General features: G+C 36.4%; 1 protein-coding gene across 10 annotated transcripts in view; it reads right to left on the reverse strand.

Moving 5' to 3' along the window:
* SUPT3H (SPT3 homolog, SAGA and STAGA complex component) overlaps positions 1-18503 on the reverse strand; it is a 532460-nt gene that overhangs the window by 305815 nt on the left and 208142 nt on the right. The window contains exon 3 of one of the 10 annotated variants that reach the window (XM_021936738.2): positions 10380-10508. The exons of the other annotated variants lie outside the window; for them this stretch is intronic. The gene's annotated coding sequence lies outside the window, so the exon portion shown is untranslated. The remainder of the gene's footprint in view (positions 1-10379; positions 10509-18503) is intronic. 10 annotated transcript variants of the gene reach the window in all.

Raw genomic sequence — 18503 nt, forward strand, 5'->3', positions numbered from 1 at the left:
TATAGAAAATATCAATTCTGAAGAGGATAAAAAGAATAAAAAAGAAATATCAGACCCTCACAGAACATCCTAAGTGTTCTGGACACAGAAGTGTATCAATGTGTGTATAACAGAGTCTCAGAAGGAGAAGAAAGAAAAAAAGGGGACAAAAATAATTACGGAAATATGGCCAAAAATATTCCAAATGTAATGAAAAACATTAATCTACACATCCAGTCTTAGCAAACTCCAGATAAGATAAATTCAAAGAGACTCAAGACAAAAGAGAGATTATTAACAGAAGCATAAGATAAATGATGCATTCCATAAAAGGAAATTACAATTGGATTAATAGCTGATTTCTCATTTTTTAAAAAGTGAAGACAAGAAGCAATGGAATATGTTAGCAGGGTCAAAAGAAAAAGAAATGTCAACTAAGAATTCTAAATCCAGCAATACTATTTTTTAAAAATAAAGGAGAAAAAAAAGACATTCATAGATTGAAAAAAGAAAAGAAAAAGCCTGAGAGAATGTGTTGCTAGAAGACCTACCTTGTAAGAAATACTAAGACAAGTCTTTCGGTTTGAAAGGAAATGACATTACATGATAACTCAAATCAATCAAGCAAAAAAAAAAAAAAGAAGAAGAAGAACACTCGAAAAGTTAAATATGGGGGTAAATATAAAAGACCCTCTAAAGATACTTTTTCACATTTCTTCCCTTAGCTTCTTTTAAAGACATATTATGAAAAGCAACAATTACAACAATGTACATCAGGTTTACACATACCATATGTCTATGTATACCAACATATACCAATGTAATCTATATGACAATAACAGAACAAAAAAGAGGAGAATATATATTAGAACAATATTTCAGTATTTTACCACAATTAAGGTATTATTATTCTGCAGCAGATTATAACAAATTTGCAAATTGTAATTCCTAGAACCACAAAGAAATAATAATAATAATACTAAGTGAACAGAGAAATATAAATGGTAAACTAAAAAATATTTATTTAACAGAAAGACAGTAAAGCAGAAACCAAGAAACAAAGATATAAGATTGAGGACAAAAACACCCAACTTATAAAGCACCAGCAGTTAAGTGACAAAATTGACAAACTGAACTTAATTAAAATGAAAAACTTTTTCATTTCAAAAAAACAATTTTAAGCTTATGAAAGGACATGCCAAAAATAGGGAGAAATTACTTGCATATCATATATTTGGAGGACTTGTACTCAGAATATAAAAAGAATACTTAAAGCTTAATAAGAAGATAATCACATTTTTAAATTGTAAGATTTGAATACATGTTTCTCCAAAGAAGATATACAAATGGACAATAACAAAATAAAAAGATGCTCAACAGTATTAGTCATTAAGAACATGCAAATCAAACACACAATGAGATATATTTCCCACCAACTAGGATAACAATAATGAAAAAGACAGATAATAAGAAGTACTAGGGAGGATGTGGAAAAATCAAAATCCTCATATATTGCTACTGAGAATGTAAAATGATACAACCGTTTTGGAAAACAGTTGGACATTTTCTTAATATGTTAAACATGAACTTCTCATAAAACCCACTCCGAGCAATTCCACTCCTAGCAATCCATCCAAAGAACAGAGAACATATGTCCAAAGATTTGTATGCAGATTTTCACAGTCACATTACTCATAAGGCAAAAAAGCAAACAATACCCAAATGTCCATCAATTGGTAAATGGCATAAAAAAAAAAATGGCATGTCCATACAATGGAATATTTTTTAGCAGCAAAACCTGAGGAAATATTGATACATCATGAACATCCCTCAAAAACATTACACTATATAAGAGAGGCCAGATGAAAAAATACTGTGTGTGTGTGTGTGTGTGTGTGTGTGTGTGTGTGTGAGATTTCATTTATATGAAATGCCCAGAAAAGGCAAATATATGAAGACAGAAAGCCAATCAAGAGGAATAGTTATAAGAATAGAGACTGGGTACAAATAGGATCAAAAGAATTTTAGGGGGAGGTGAGTAATGTTTTACACCTGAATTACAGTTATGATTACACAACTCTATAAATTTACTAAAAATCATTCAACACTTATGACAGTGAATTTTACACTATTTAAATTATACCTCAATAAATCTGAAAAAAGCTAAGTAAATCATAATGTCAATAATGCACTTGTATTATTACTGCAATACTGACTTCAAGTCTAGTGTCAGAGAATAGCATCCAATCCCCTAATGATCGACATGTTTGGTGGCACTGCCATCATCTTAGTGCCATCACCTTAAATTTTAGAAGAAAAAAAATTCCTAGCTACCTCAAGTATATAAATGCAGTGCTTATTAAAAGTCCATCCCCCTTTTAAGTCAGACTGTCATTAAATCTGCAGCCTATCCTTCCGATGAAGGTCACTATTTTTATTATTTTATTTTCATAAATTAAAATCGAGGCTAAAGTTTTATGACTTAAAAAGATATTCAGGTAAATAACACTTAAAAATATAATTGGCAATAAAAACACAAAATGAAAATTGTTCTAATTTCATAAAACAACCTCTATTATATTTTACAAACAATTGTTGTGTGCCAAAAATTTTGGTGAAGCATCAGGTCACATTCTGTTTAAAAAATATATTTTCTTGACAGAAGTAGGGGAAGATGGCAGATAGGAGACAGGTCTAACAAGCAGCTCCCACTTGGATGGACAGAACAGCATGTGGAGACTCACACCACAAGCTTTTGCTCCAAGAAGCACTGCAGCAACATACCAGAAAAACTGAAAGCATTCACAGATCCTTTGAAACAAATGGCACACTGCTGCAGATTCCATGAGACAGGAGAAAAACTGTGAGTTCCCAAAGTATGAGAGGGGGAAAATCTGCATCTGAACACACATCCCCACTGAAGAATGTGAAACTCCAGATAACAGGAGAAGGATTTACCTTACATAAAGCTGAAATGGATTAGGGAGCCACACGAAATACAAAAGCAGAAGCAGCAGCAGAAAGCGCTTTGGAGGAACTCCCAGTCTATATAACACGAGCACAGGGAAGCCAACCTTCATATATCTCACAGGGGCCCTTGGGGAAGGCAGTCAGCGTAATTAGGGAGGGGGTCGCAGGGTGAACGAAGCTCCCAACTGAAATTTGTAATAATTCTGACTGGGCACAAATTTACCTCAGCAGAATTCAGGGGGGCAAAAGGGAACTGCTATAGACACAAGTACAGGAGCCCATGCCGACAATGTGGGCAGACTGGGAGGGGTGAGGCCTGAAAGCCATGCTTGCTTTATCAGCCTGGGGCAAGGTCTGAGTGGGGTACTATGGGAACAAGACCAGCCTCTAGAACTGTGTGGGAGCTGGGTGAGGCCTTTCACTACTGACTATCCCTCACTTCACTGATGAATTATATGACACAGCAGAATCAGCCCTAATCCCCTATGGAAAATAACCCCGTTGGCCTGCGAACCACCCCCTCCCCATCCTCCATAGTGGCCATGGCAAGCTCCAAACAACAACAGTCTGAGGCCAGACTCACCTCAGCATGCCCCTACCTGATGGTATTTCTTTACCCGCACTGGTAGCCAAATACAAGAGACATAACTTTTGGGAGCTTTATGGCCCCATCACCTGAGAAGCCAGAATACTTACCATATTTATCTTGGCCAACTTAGAGCAAGCTTAGATCCCCCTACTACTGCCACACCTGGCGCTTTCTTCAGAGCACCACCCAACTCAGGCAATTACATCAACTCATGACAGAATAACCCTGCTCCCAAGAATGAGAAAACAGCTAATTTCACTGCTTGCAATACCCTGCCTAACCAAAGGTCCTGAGTCTGTCCACAGAACAACTTCATTGCTAGCATAATCAGCATTCAAAAAAGCCAGCACACTAAACATATCTATAACCAAGGACTCTTGCATAGTGTAAATCACTCCCTTGCCACCTCCAGCACAGCAGGTTGCTGGTATCCATGGCTGGGAAACCTGAAGATGGATAACATCACAGGACTCTCAGCAGACATTCCCCAGCACCAGCCTGGAGCCTGGTAGCCCCACTGGGTGGCTAGACCCAGAAAAGCAGTAACAATCACTATAGTCTGGCTCTCAGGAAGCCCCATTCCTAGGAAAAAGGGGAGAGCACAACATCAAGGGGTCACCGTGTGGGACAAAAGAATGTGAACAGCAGGCCTTGAGTTCCAGGCTTTTTCACTGAACCAGTCTACCAAAATGAGAAGGCACCAGAAAAGTAATTCTGGTAATATGACAAACCAGGGTTCTATCATACCCCCAGAAGATCACAATAGTTCACCAGCAATGGATCTAAACCAAGAAGAAATCTCTGCATTGCCACATAAAGAATTCAGAAGAGGCCAGGTGCAGTGGCTCATGCCTATAATCTCAGCACTTTGGGAGGCCAAGGCGGGTGGATTGAGACCAGCCTGGCCAACATGGTAGAACTCCATCTCTACTAAAATTATAAAAGTTAGCCAGGTGTTGTGGCACACGCCTGTATTCCCAGCTACTCAGGAGGCTGACACGGGAGAATCGCTTGAACCCGGGAGGTGAAGGTTGCAGTGAGCTGGGTTGCGCCACTGCACTCCAGCCTGGGAGACAGAGCAAGACTCCATCTCAAAAAAAAAAAAGAATTCAGAACATTGATTATTAAGTTACTCAAGGAGACACCAAAGATAGGTGAAAAGCAACCTAATTTTTTTTTTAAGTACAGAATACGGATGAAAAATGCTACAGAGAAATAGGTACAAAAAACAAACAAACAAACAAACAAAACAATGAAGACTTCTGGAAATGAAAGACACACTTAGAGAAACATAAAATCTACTAGAAGGTTTCAAAAATAGACTAGAACAAGTAGAGGAAAGAACTTCAGAGCATGAAGACAAGGCTTTAAATTAATCCAAAAGACAAAGACAAAACAAAATTTTAAGTGCAGACAGACTCCAAGAAATTTGAGATTACGTAAAATAACAAGTTGTGAGATTAAAACAGTAATAAAAAAAAAACTGCCAATAAAAACAAGTCCAGGAACAGATGGATTCACAGCTGAACTGGTGTTCCTGAGGAAGAAGAGAAATCTAAAGTGTGGAAAACTTATTTGAGGAAAACTTCCCTAGTCTAGCTAGACATCTAGACATTCAAATAGAATAAACTCAAAGAACACATGGGAAATTCATCGCAAGAAGATCATTGCCTAAGCACATAGTCATCAGGTTATCTAAAATCAAGACGAAGGAAAGAATCTTAAGATCTGTGAGACAAAAGCATCAGGCAACCTATGAGGGAAATTTCCCCTGTAAGATTAACAGCAGATTTCTCACCAGAAACCTTACAAGCCAGGAAAGATTGAGGTCCTATCTTGAGCCTCCTGAAACAAAATAATTATCAGCCAAGCATTTTGTATCCAGGAAAACTAAGCTTCATAAATGAGGGAAAGATAAAGCCTTTTTCAGCCAAACAAATGCTGAGAGAATCATTACTACCAAGCCAGCACTACAAGAAATGCTGAAAGAAGTTCTAAATCTTGAAACAAAACCTTGAAATACACCAAAATAGAACCTCCTTAAAGGATAAATCTCACAGAGCCTATAAAACAATAACACATTGAAAAGAAAAACAAGGTATTCAGGTAACAACCAGCATGATAACTACTACAGTACATTACATCTCAATACTGATATTGAACATAAAGGGCCTAAATGCTCCACTTAAAATATGCAGAACTGCCAGGAGTGGTGGCTCACGCCTGTAATTCCAGCACTTTGGGAGGCTGAGATGGGCGCATCACCTGAGGTCGAGAGTTCGAGACCAGCCTGACCAACATGGAGAACCCTCGTCTCTACTAAAAATACAAAATTAGTCAGGCGTGGTGGTACATGTCTGTAATCTCAGCTACTTGGGAGGCTGAGGCAGGAGAATCGCTTGAACCCCGAAGGCGGAAGTTGCAGTGACCAGAGATTGAGTCATTGCACTCCAGCCTGGGCAACAAGAGCTAAACTCCGTCTCAAAAAAAAAAAAAAAAAAAAAAAAAGCAGAATGGCAGAATGCATAAAAATCCACCAACCAAGTATCTACTGTCTTCAAGAGACTCACTACCACATAAGGACTCACTAAACTTAAGGTAGAGTGGAAAACAATATTTCATGCAAATGGAAACTAAAAGCGAGCAGGAACAGCCATTCTTACGTTAGACAAAACAGACTTTAAAGCAACAACAATAATAATAAAAAAGACAAAGAGGGACATTATATAATAAAAGAATAAGTCCAACAAGAAAATATCACAATTCTAAATATATATGGACCTAAAACTAGAGCTCCAAAATTTGTAAAACAATTACTACTAGACCTAAGAAATGAGGTAGACAGCAACACAATAATAGTGGGGGACTCCAATATTCCACTGACAGCACTAGACAGGTCATCAAGACAGCAAGTCAACATAGAAACAACGAACTTAAACTATACCCTAGAACAAATGGAACCAACATATTTACAGAACATTCTACCCAACAACTGCAGAATATACATTATTTTCATCAGCACATGGAACGTTCTGCAAGAGATAGGCCACAAAACAAGTCTCAATAAATATAACAAAATCAAAAGTATGTCAAGTATCCTCTCAGACTACAGTGGAATAAAACTGGAAATTAACTCCAAAAGGAACCTTCGAAGCAATACAAATACATAGTAACCAAATAATCTACTCTTGAATGATCTTTGGGTCAAAAATGAAATCAAGATAAAAAAATTAAAAATTCTTTGAACTGAATGATAACAGTGACAAAACTCACTAAAATCTGGAATATAGCAAAAGCAGTGCTAACAGGAAAGTTCATAGCATTAAATGCCTAAATCAAATAATCTGAAAGAGCACAAATAGACAATCTAAAGTCATACCTCAAGGAACTGAGGAAACAAGAACAAACCAAACCCAAAGCCAGCAGAAGAAAATAAATAACAAAGATCAGAGCAGAACTAAATGAAATTGAAACAAAAAAATGCAAAATAAAGTGAAACATAAAGCTGGTTCTTTGAAAAGATAAACAAAATAGATACACCAGTAAAAGATTAACTGAGAAAAGAAGAGAGAAGATCCAAATAAGCTCAATTAGAAACAACATGGGAGATATTACAACTGATATCAAAGAAATACAAAAGATCATTCAAGGCTACTATGAATACCTTTATACACAAACACTAGAAAATCTAGAGGAGACGGATAAATTACTGGAAATATACAACTATCCTAGATTGATTCAGGAAGAAACAGAAACTCTGAACAGACAAATAACAAGTAGTGAGATTAAAACAGTAATAAAAAAAAAATTGCCAACAAAAACAAGTCCAGGAGCAGATGGATTCACAGCTAAATTCTATCAGACATTCAAAGAAGAACTGACGCCACTTACTGAAACTATTCCAAAAGATAGTAAAAGAAGAAATTCTCCCTAAATAATTCTCTGAAGCCAGTATCACCCTAATACCAAAACCAGGACATAACAAAAAAAGGAAACCAAAGAACAATGTTCCTGATGAACACAGATGCAAAGATCCTTAACAAAATACTAGCTAACTGAATATACAGCATATAAAAAAGAAAATACATTATGATCAGTGGGTTTCAATAAATGTGACACATCGCATAAACAGAATTTAAAACAAAAATCATATGATTGTCTCAACAGATGAAGAAAACACATTTGACAAGTCCAGCATCCCTTTATGATTAAAACCCTCAGCCAAAACCGATATAGAGGGGATACACTTAAAAGAAATAAAACCCATCTATGACAAATGTACAGCCAATATTATACTGAACAGGGAAAATTGGAAAGAATTATCCCTGAGAAATGGAACAAGACAAGGATGCCCACTTTCATCACTTCTATTCAACATAGTGCTGGAAGTCCTAGCCAGAGCAATCAGACAAAACAGAAAGAAATAAGGGGCATCTGAATTGGTAAAGAGGAAGTCAAACTCTCAACGTTCATTGACAATATGATCATATACCTAGAAAACCCTAAAGACTCATCCAAAAAGCGCCTAGATTTGATAAATGAATTCAGTAGTTTCAGGATACAAAATGAATGTACACAAATCAGTAGCACTGCTATATACTAACAACAACCAAGCTGAGAATCAAATCAAGAACTCAAACACTTTGACAACAGCTGCAAAATAAATAAAATACTTAGGAATATACCTAACCAAGGAGGTGAAAGATCTCTACAAGGAAAACTACAAAATACTGCTGAAATAAATCACCAATGACACAAAGAAATAGAAATACATCCCATGCTCATGGATGGGGAGAATTCACATTGTGAACATGAGCATACTGCCAAAAGCAATCTACAAATTCAATGCAATTCTCATCAAACTACCATCATCATTTTTCACAGATCTAGAAAAAAAATCCTAAAATTCGTAGGGGACCAAATAAAGATCCCACATAGCCAAAACAAGACTAAGCAAAAAGAACAAATTTGGAGGCATATTACCTGACTTCAAATTATACTACAAAGCTATAGTTACCAAAACAGCATGGTACTGGTATAAAAATAGGCATATAGAGCAATAGAACAGAATAGAGAACTCAAAAATAAAGCCAAATATTTAGAGCCAACTGATCTTCGACAACGCAAACAAAAACATAAAGTGGAGAAAAGACACCTTATTCAACAAATGATGCTGGGATAATTGGCAAGCTACATGTAGAAGAATGAAGCTGGATCTTCATCTTTCACCTTATACAAAAAATCGACTCAAGATGGATCAAAGACTTAAGTCTAAGACCAGAAACATAAGGATTCTAGAAAACAACATTAGACAAACTCTTCTAGACATTGGCTTAGGCAAAAAGTTAATGACCAAAAACCCAAAAGCAAATGCAATAAAAATAAAGATAAATAGATGGGACTTAATTAAACCAAAAAGTTTCTATACAGCAAAAGAAATAATCAGCAGAGTAAACAACCCACAGAGTAGAAGAAAATATTCACAAACTATGCATCCAACAAAGGACTAATATCCAGAATCTACAATGAACTGACAAAAATCAGCAAGAAAAAATACAAACAATCCCATCAAAAAGTGGGCAAAGGACATGAATAGACAATTCCTGAAAGAAGATGTGCAAATGACCAACAAACATACGAAAAAATGTTCAACATCACTAATGATCAGGGTAATGCAAATCAAAACCACAATGAGATACCACCTCACTCCTGTAAGAATGGTCATAATATAAAAAATCAAAAAATAATAGATGTTAGAGTGGATGTGGTAAAAAGGGAACACTTTTACACTGCTGGTGGAAACGTAAACTAATACAACCACTATGGAAAACAGTGTGGAGATTCCTTAAAGAACTACAAGTAGCACCATCATTTGATCCAGGAATCCCACTCCTGGGTATCTACCCAGAGAAAAATAAGTAATTAAATGAAAAAGACACTTGCACACATATGTTTATAGCAGCACAATTCACAGTTGCAAAAATATGGAACCAGCCTAAATGCCCATCAATCAATGAGTGGATAAAGTATATGTATACACTAAATGGAATATATAAATGGAAACCTAAATATCATATGTTCTCACTTATAAGTGGGAGCTGTACTATGAGGACACAAAGGCACAATAATGGGCTTTGGGGACTCAGGAAGAAGGGATGGAGGCGGATAAGGGATAAAAGAGTATACACTGGGTACAGTATATGCTGCATGGGTGATGGTGCGCCAAAATCTCAGAAATCACCACTAAAGAATTTATCCATGTAACCAAAAAGCACCAGTTCCCCAAAAACTATTGAAATAAAAATAAAATAAATATTTTCTTACTCATCTTTAATAGCTAAACATATTAAGTGCATAATATATGTAGCAATAATACAAATACAATCAATGCCTAATAATCACTACAAAAGGTGGTTGGCCTTATAAAGCATCAAAACTGGGTGAAGTAGATTAGCCTTGATTTCCTTTAATCACTAACTCACACCTGAATCTGGTAAGATTTTCTTTATTCAACTGAGAAGAAACATCACATCAGAAGTAGGAGAGAATGGTATAAGCAAAGATGCTCTAGAGCAATGATAGGAAAAAAGTCCTTGAAACTTAATGCAAGTTATAGGAAAAAAGTCTTTGCAACTTAAGGGCAGGTCATTAGTTCATAATAATTAAGAACAACAAGAATAGGAAACATCTATTATTCACCATATGCCACCTAAAATTCTAGACACTTTAGCAGTAACAGTTTATTTACTCATTATAGTAAGTTGATGAAACAAATACTATTATTATTCTCATTTACCAGGTAAAGAAACTATGGCACTGAGAGGTTTAGTAAATTGCTGACCTTCATCAAATGAGTAAGTAGGTGAGCGAGAAATCTAACCAACGAGTCTTCAGTCTAGCTTCACAGACTGTTCTCTTGACCACTACATTATATTGTCGAGATACTTAAAATACATTGTCCTCTTTTCAGCTAAAAAGACAAAGAAATATGAAATTAAACAATGAATGATAAAAGCTGAACTAATTCATTAACTTGAACCTAGGTGTTCAATTTTTAAACATTTTGACCTACATTTTCTTCATTGTTCCTTCCTTCCTTCATTCATTTCCCTAATACTGATTGGACATCTAGTATATGCTAGACCCAAGAGACAGTAATACAAAATCTCTGAACACAAAGAACTTAGACTTCAGTGAGGCCATAAATGTGAAAAATATTATTATACAGTGTAATGTTGTTGTGGGAGAGAGATACATGAAGGAAGGATATAAGGGACCTGACCAGACAGATATGATCCAGACATCTCCAACAGGACAGACAAGAATTAGATCATCTAGGATGCCTTCAGTGCCTGGTGTCATAGGAAGAGGTGGCTGGGAGGTGTGGAGAAAATTCTAGCAAGGAAATAGCCTGATCCCTGTCACTTTGGCAGTGGTATGGAGGATGAATGAATTGGGGGAAGATAAAGGCAAATCTTAGTGCTAGAAACAGGAAAGGGGCAGAGGACAGAAGAATTTGATTATATTATGATAATACTAAAGATGAAAGATTAAGACAATGAATGTAAGGGAAAGAAGAAAGATGATGAAATAGTGTCAGTTAGCTAGCTGTTAAATAACTGTACTATTTTAACAAATAAATTGATGATTACAGAAAAAATTAAGCAATAAGAACATGCTAACTTTCTATCATGTATTTTTATCATGTACCCATGGGTAAAGCAAAGCATCACTGCTGGTAGCAACTAACTGAATTACACACATAGACTTAAATTATCTACAAAACACTAAATCTACATATAAAACATCTATGTCTAACTGAAGAAGTAAAAATTACAAAAACATACATTTTTAATTTCTCCAGATGGGATGATTTCTAAATAGGAGTTATAGAAAATTCCTTCCTTTGTAACAAACATATACCATATTCTATTTTAAACTTGTATGTAGACTTTCATTTAATCCTCCTCAAACTCCTACGAGGTCAATACTACTATTCCTATGTTACACATGAGAAAATCAAGGCTCTGAGAGGTTAAGTAATGTGCCAGAGCTAACTAGATGGTATAATCAGCTCTGCTGTAATACTTATTCTGAAAATGCAAATTTGTCCCAATCCAACTGATACATCAGGGAACAATTTAAGCATAACTCCGATTTCATTTTGCTTATGAGTGACTTCATCCATAAGAAACATAAGGTGAATACAGAAAACTGAACCAACTGAACTAAGTCATACAGGAGTACACCAAAAGCACACACTCAGACATTAACCAGCTATCTCAGTTCACGATGTGAGTTGTGACTGATACCTATTCAGATCTGGTACTATAACTTTCCTTCTGACTTCAAATAATCCTCTTTCCATCACTTCACAACTCATAAGCTGCAACCTCTTCCGCTTCCACAAGGGAATTCAGGTATTTTTCAATATAAAGTGCCAAATATATGGCAGAATTTATTTATTATCTATTTAACACTTATGATCTTTTTTAAATGTGTCACTGAGTTTTTGAGTATTGTCCCATAACACCATTTTCCCATAAGTCCTGTGGTTTTCAATGTGTAATTTTGAAAAGCATGCTGAATTTTAGGAGCAAATATGTTGCATTTTAGCAGGACTGACTCTAAGTAGTGGAGTTATATTCAAGTTTGGTGATTTCAGTGCCCAGGCTTGTAAGTTATAGTGTTTTCCCATCTTTATTTATGTAGTCATCCCAAACCTTTAGTACACAATATGATTTTGGACATCTTAAATTTCCAGTTCTCTTTTGTGTGAACTATTGGGATTACTAAACATATTAGTATATAGTAGTTGTAACTTGAAAAATATTATAACACATACCTATGACAAATATGCATTGGTATGAACAAACGTTGCCTATACATAACTCCGTCATGAGTCACAAATTATAAATACTGTCCAAAGTGGAAATGAAGTGTCACTGTCAATTTTCACTCCAATTATTGCCCATAAATGCCAACTTGTAGCTATCTATGACCTACTACAGTTGAAAGGAAAATCATAACCAAAAAAAATGACAAAATAAAGTTTAACGATTTAGGTTAAAAACTCTGCATAACACTTTTAAATTCAGTTTCCACTATGTACAGTCTACAGTAGCAAGTTAATAATGGAAATGGAATCCCCTACTGGAGCTCCTCAAGACTTTACAATTTTTCCATTAGTTAATTTACTTTACAAAATAGCATCACTGCCAAATCATTTGAGAGAAGATAAATTTGTCAGTTGCAAAAACCATTTAAAAATTATCTCTCCAATGCTTGAGTAGAAGAAAAGCTGAAATCATGTAAAATCCATGTTTAGATAGACACACTTGAACTCACATCAATGTTTTTGAATGTAGTATAAACCAGGAATCAAAGTGAGAATATACTAAGGTAGTTGTTATCTGCTCAGTGCTAAGTAAAGTCTAAAAAATGTTAACAATCTGGACAAAAAACTTTTAAAATAATTCCAAATATCTCTATGTTTGGTATTATATAGCTAAAATATTAACATATCTAAGTAAAATTTTCCATCCTTATTCAGACAGTGATACTGTGAGCGACGGCTTCAGCACAGTGGTTCGGACACTGGCTGAATACTAAAGTCATAGGAAAACTTTTTTAAAAAAGGTCTAGGCTACACATCAGGTAAAATGAATCTGAATATTTGAAATTGGGGCCCCAGCATCAATGTTTTTTTTTTTTAAGAGCTCCTCAGAATGGTTACAGAAAAGTACAACTAAGGTTAAGAACTGTTATTCTAAAATATTCATGATTTCTTTAATGAAGCTAACATTTTTTACTCATGATTCCAGGAGCTAGTCATAAATCAAAAGAACCAATTAGGATATATGAAAGTTATACATTTTCAATTCTAAAAGTTCAAAGTTTTATTTGTTCCTTTTTTAACAAAAAAACAGTAGCATTCAGATATAGCTTAATATATGGGTCCCTAAAAATGTTACTTGGGAAATTTTTGTCAAGTCTTAACTGAACATCAGTCAAACATACATGGAAATGTCTGATGAAAAAATGACCATTGTTGGAAATTTCTGTTCTTGTAGAGCTAACATATGAAACAGATAAATATATAAATACTTAGAGTCTACTAAAACTCAGCTGAGTAGAAAGACAAAACACAAAATGAGGTATTTTTCTCTTAACATTCAATATGGAATATAAACTAAATTCAGAATCAATATTGAATATAAAGTAATTCAGCATGGGACACCATGCTCTGCTGGTTTTCTTCTATCACAATGGCAGCATTTTCTCAGTTTGGTTGGTTGGTTCTCTTTCTGTTCTTGAAACATTAACTTGTGCCTGAGGGCTCGATTCTCAGGCCAACTTCTACTTCTACTTATCATCTGTATTCTGCTTTTTTTTTTTTTTTTTTTTGAGATGGAGTCTCGCTCTGTCGCCCAGGCTGGAGTGCAGTGGCACAATCTTGGCTCACTGCAACCTCCGCCTGCCAGGTTCAAGCAATTCTCCTGCCTCAGCCTCCCAAGTAGCTGGGACTACAGGTGTGCACCACCATGCCTGGCTAATTTTTTGTATTTTTAGTAGGGACAGGATTCACCACCCTGGGCAGGCTGGTCTCAAACTCCTGACCTCATGATCCACCTGCCCCAGCCTCCCAAAGTACTGGGATTACAGGCATGAGCCACCGCACCTGGCCATCTTTATTCTGCTGTTTCAAAGAATTCAATGAGACAAGTAACCAGAAAACAAAAAAGTTAACTTCTTGAAATCCAAAGAAAAAGATGTTTCATACATATTTCTCCAACTATAGCCTTTACGGCTATTAACAAGACAAAGAATTTTTGAAAAAATTTGAAAAGAGAAAAGTGGGTATGCAGACACTAAACTAAATGAATTCAAATTAAACTTTAAATAAATTTTAGTACTTATAAGTAAAGCTTTTTTTTATCTAGTATTTTTAATTCAGTGTTAAAAAACTATTCTAATTTACTAATTTCTACAAACATTATTCTAAATCCTCTGTAAAGCAAGTTCCAAAAAGATTGAAAGCCCATATACTACCACATATAGCATTCATACTGACAAAAGTATTTCAGATTATGTGTAATTAAGATTGCTCATATCAAATTGATATTCTTAGAAATGTTTAGCCATTTAAGATTATCGCACAGAGACTAGACTGTAATGGAGCGAAGCTGGGCAAAGAAATGCTTAAATCAGGCCCTCAGAAACAGAAAGTTAACTGTACTCACTTTAAAACAAGTTAAAAGTGTTTAACCTTCCTCCAACACTGGGCATTAAATCTTACAGGTAATTATGACTTAAAAATGTAATTCTAATTCATAATTGTAACTGTTTTCTAAAAGTATTTTTAAAATTAACATCAATTTATATCAAGTTTCTCTTTTCTAGGCAAATATTGTCCACCAATAGGCTAGCTAGTTAGCCCAGTGATAAAGGCCCTTAGCATTAGAACAGTTCACTCTTTCCTTTCTGAAATCCTTCTTCATTTGGTTGCTGGGACACCATGATGCACTGGTTTTCTTCTATCTCAATGGCAGCATCTTCTCAGTTTCTTTGGTTGGTTCTCTTCCTGTTCTTGTAACATTAACTTGTGCCTGAGGGCTCAATTCTCAGACCAACTTCTCTTCCATATCTATATATACTTTCTAGGTGATCTCATCTAGTCCCAAATCTTTAAATACCATCTATAAACTGATTCCCAAACTTCTATGCTAACTCTTCCCCAGAATTCCAGACTCTCTGATCCCCACTGCTAACTTAGTATCATAAACAGAACACATCCAAACTGAAAATCTTAATTTTCTTCTCCAAACGTAGTTCCTCACTATCTCATTGGCACCATCATTACCAATTCTTCAGCCCAAAGGCCTTAAAATCATCTCCAACATTTTGCTTTTTCTTGTGCACCACATCAGGTCTATTAGCAAATCTTGCCAGCTACCTTTAGAGTATTTATTTCCACAATGCAATCAATTTTCACATCTCCAACTGCTAATGCCTTAAGCTAAGCTACTACCATCTCTAGCCTGGGCAATTCTAGTAGACGTCTATCTGGTTGTCTGCTTTCACCTCTGTCCCACCTGATGTGTTTCCTCCACAAAGCAGCTAGAGTAATCCTTTTATTTTTATTTTTGAGACACAGTCTCATTCTCTCGCCCAGGCTGGAGTGCAGTGGTGCTATCTCAGCTCGCTGCAACCTCTGCCTCCCAGGTTCAAGTGATTCTTGTGCCTCAGCCTCCCGAGTAGCTGGGACTACAGGTGTGCACCACCACGCCCAGCTAATTTTCGTATTTTTAGGAGAGACTGGTTTTCACCGTGTTGGCCAGGCTGGTCTCAAACTCCTCACCTCAAGTGATCCACTCGCCTCAGCCTCCCAATGTGCTGGGATTACAGGCATGAGCCACCATGCCCAGCTCCTAGAGTAATCCTTTTAAATTTAATCATATGCTCCCCTACTCAAAATCCTTTAAGTAAAAAAAAAAAAAAAAAAATACACACACACACACACACACACACACACACACACACACTCTTAAATAAAATCAGAACTCCTGACCATGCCCTACAAGGTCTGGCTTCTTTGCCCTCATCTATATATACCTTCTACCCTTACCAAACAGCCTTTGTGATGTTCCTCAAACACACCAAATACATTCCTACCTAAACGTCTTTACATTTGCTATTCTCTCACACAGGAGGAGCAATATAGCAACATCTGAGGCATTCTGGCATAATGGCATTCAGATCTTAGCTCAAATAACACCTTTCAGGTTGGCCTTTTTTGGTCACCACATTGAAAATATCAGCTTCTATCACAATCCATCCCCTTATCCTGCTTTATTTTTCTTCCGAGGACTTACCACTATCAGACATAGTATCACGTATCTGTTTGTTGTCTACTTCTGCCAATAGAATGTAAGCTTCATGAAGACAGAACCTTCATCTTCTTCAGTAGTGTGGTCCTAGCGAACAATACCTTAGGCATGATAGGCATACAATAACGTTTGATGAATGAATTAGTCCCTTAATAGGGACAATAGGAATTAATCACTTAATGCGAACAACAGATAGACATCAGAATGTGTATGTCTCATGTTTGTGAAACAACTCTCAGTAATAAAGTAAAATTAATAAGGCAACAATGAAAAGAAACTGATGACTCAACCTGCAGAGGAACTATAATACATTAATAAAAATTAAATGAAAAATGACTGTGCATATTTGTGTTACCAAAGATAAGTCAAAAGATAATGTTGGCTGGACACGGTGGTCCACACCTGTAATCCCAACACTTTAGGAGGCCGAGGCTGATGGATCACTTGAGGTCAGGAGTTTGAGACCAGCCTGGCCAACATGGTGAAACCCCGTCTCCACCAAAAATACAAAAGTAGCCAGTAGTGGTGGCACATGCTTGTAGGTAGGAATTTGGGCAAGATAAAAAACCAGAGCTTAGGCTGGGCACGGTGGCTCACGCCTACAATCCCAGCACTTTGGGAGGCTGAGGTGGGCGGATCAGTTAAGGTCAGGAGTTCGAAATCAGCCTAACCAACATGGTGACACCCCGTCTCTACTAAAAATACAAAAAAATTAGCCAGGCAAGCTGGTGCATGCCTGTAGACCCAGTTACTCGGGAGGCTGAGGCAGGAGAATCGCTTGAACCTGGGAGGCAGAGGTTCCAGTGAGCTGAGATCGCGCCACTGCACTCCAGCCTGGGCAACAGAGCAAGACTCTGTCTCAAAAGAAAAAAAAAAAAGAAAGAAAGAAAAAACAGTGCTTAGTCCTCCTATGTTAGAACTAATTTCAAACAAAAAAAATCCCAAAGGTCAATCAATACTTTTGATTTTGCCTACTTAGCTTAAAACACAAGTAGCTTGAAATCCATACAGTCAATTCATTCACATATACTTCATGCCTACTATATGGGAAGCATTCTAGGAAGTGTTTGAAACAAAATGATTGGAGGATGATGCTTAGTCAATGTCTATTCAATGAAGAAATGACTGAACAATTTAAAAAAAAAAAAAGGGAAGAAGAAAACTTCCAAGAATAGCATCAGGGCTAAGAAAGATATCTTATGCCAATGTTGTGGCTCAGAAAATAACAGACCTCCTCCCAAGAATCTCATCAAATAATCAGGACCAATTAACCACTAGAGAAGAGGGGAGACTTCAGCCAGTAGTCACCATGCTCAAACAGACTTTTCATCTATTCTTCTGAGAATAGCTTCTAGAGATTACCTGAGGGAATTTATCTGCATAATAGGACAACCTTTGTTCACAGTGAAGTTGTGCTTCTCATCTTCCTGCTCCCCGACTCCAGTTCAGAGGAACTTAGTCCCAGGCCATTGTTCTTTAGGCTCCTTCATTTCCCCTAAAAAATCTTTTACTCCTACATACTGCCCTGCACCCCTCAACACTATCCCCAGTGAGGAAGAATATGTAGCATCTAAACCTCATTGGGTTATTGGGTAATCATTCTCCTGCAATTCCCCTGTGTAATACCTGTTAAACAAATGTGTATGACCTTTCCCCTATTAATCTACCTTTTGTCATCTCATTTTCAGAGAACCTTCAGAGGGCAAAGGGGAAGCTCTCCCTTGGCCTCTATACCTACGAGCCTGATATACGGACAGTTAGTACATGACTTCCGTTGAGAAGGTAGTGTTTGATCTGCAATTTGGAGTGAAACTCTGGTCACCTTAGAAAGAAAAAACTTAGATTTGAAAAAAATAGCACAACAAAATTGGTGTGAAACAAAAAATGCATCTTACCGGGCTCATCCGAATGTGATTAAGATAGCTCTAACTTCCTATTTCAAATATATATGTTGAACCATAAATATTCTCATATTAAGTAGACTTTGCTTCATAAGCAATTAATTGAGAAGGTTGTTTTCTAATGAAATGTCACGAAGTTCAAAGCTTTTACCACTCGCCACATGACAGCCAAGA

This window comes from Papio anubis, chromosome 6 (genome assembly GCF_008728515.1).
Source record: "Papio anubis isolate 15944 chromosome 6, Panubis1.0, whole genome shotgun sequence".
In the NCBI taxonomy this organism is placed as follows: domain Eukaryota; kingdom Metazoa; phylum Chordata; class Mammalia; order Primates; family Cercopithecidae; genus Papio; species Papio anubis.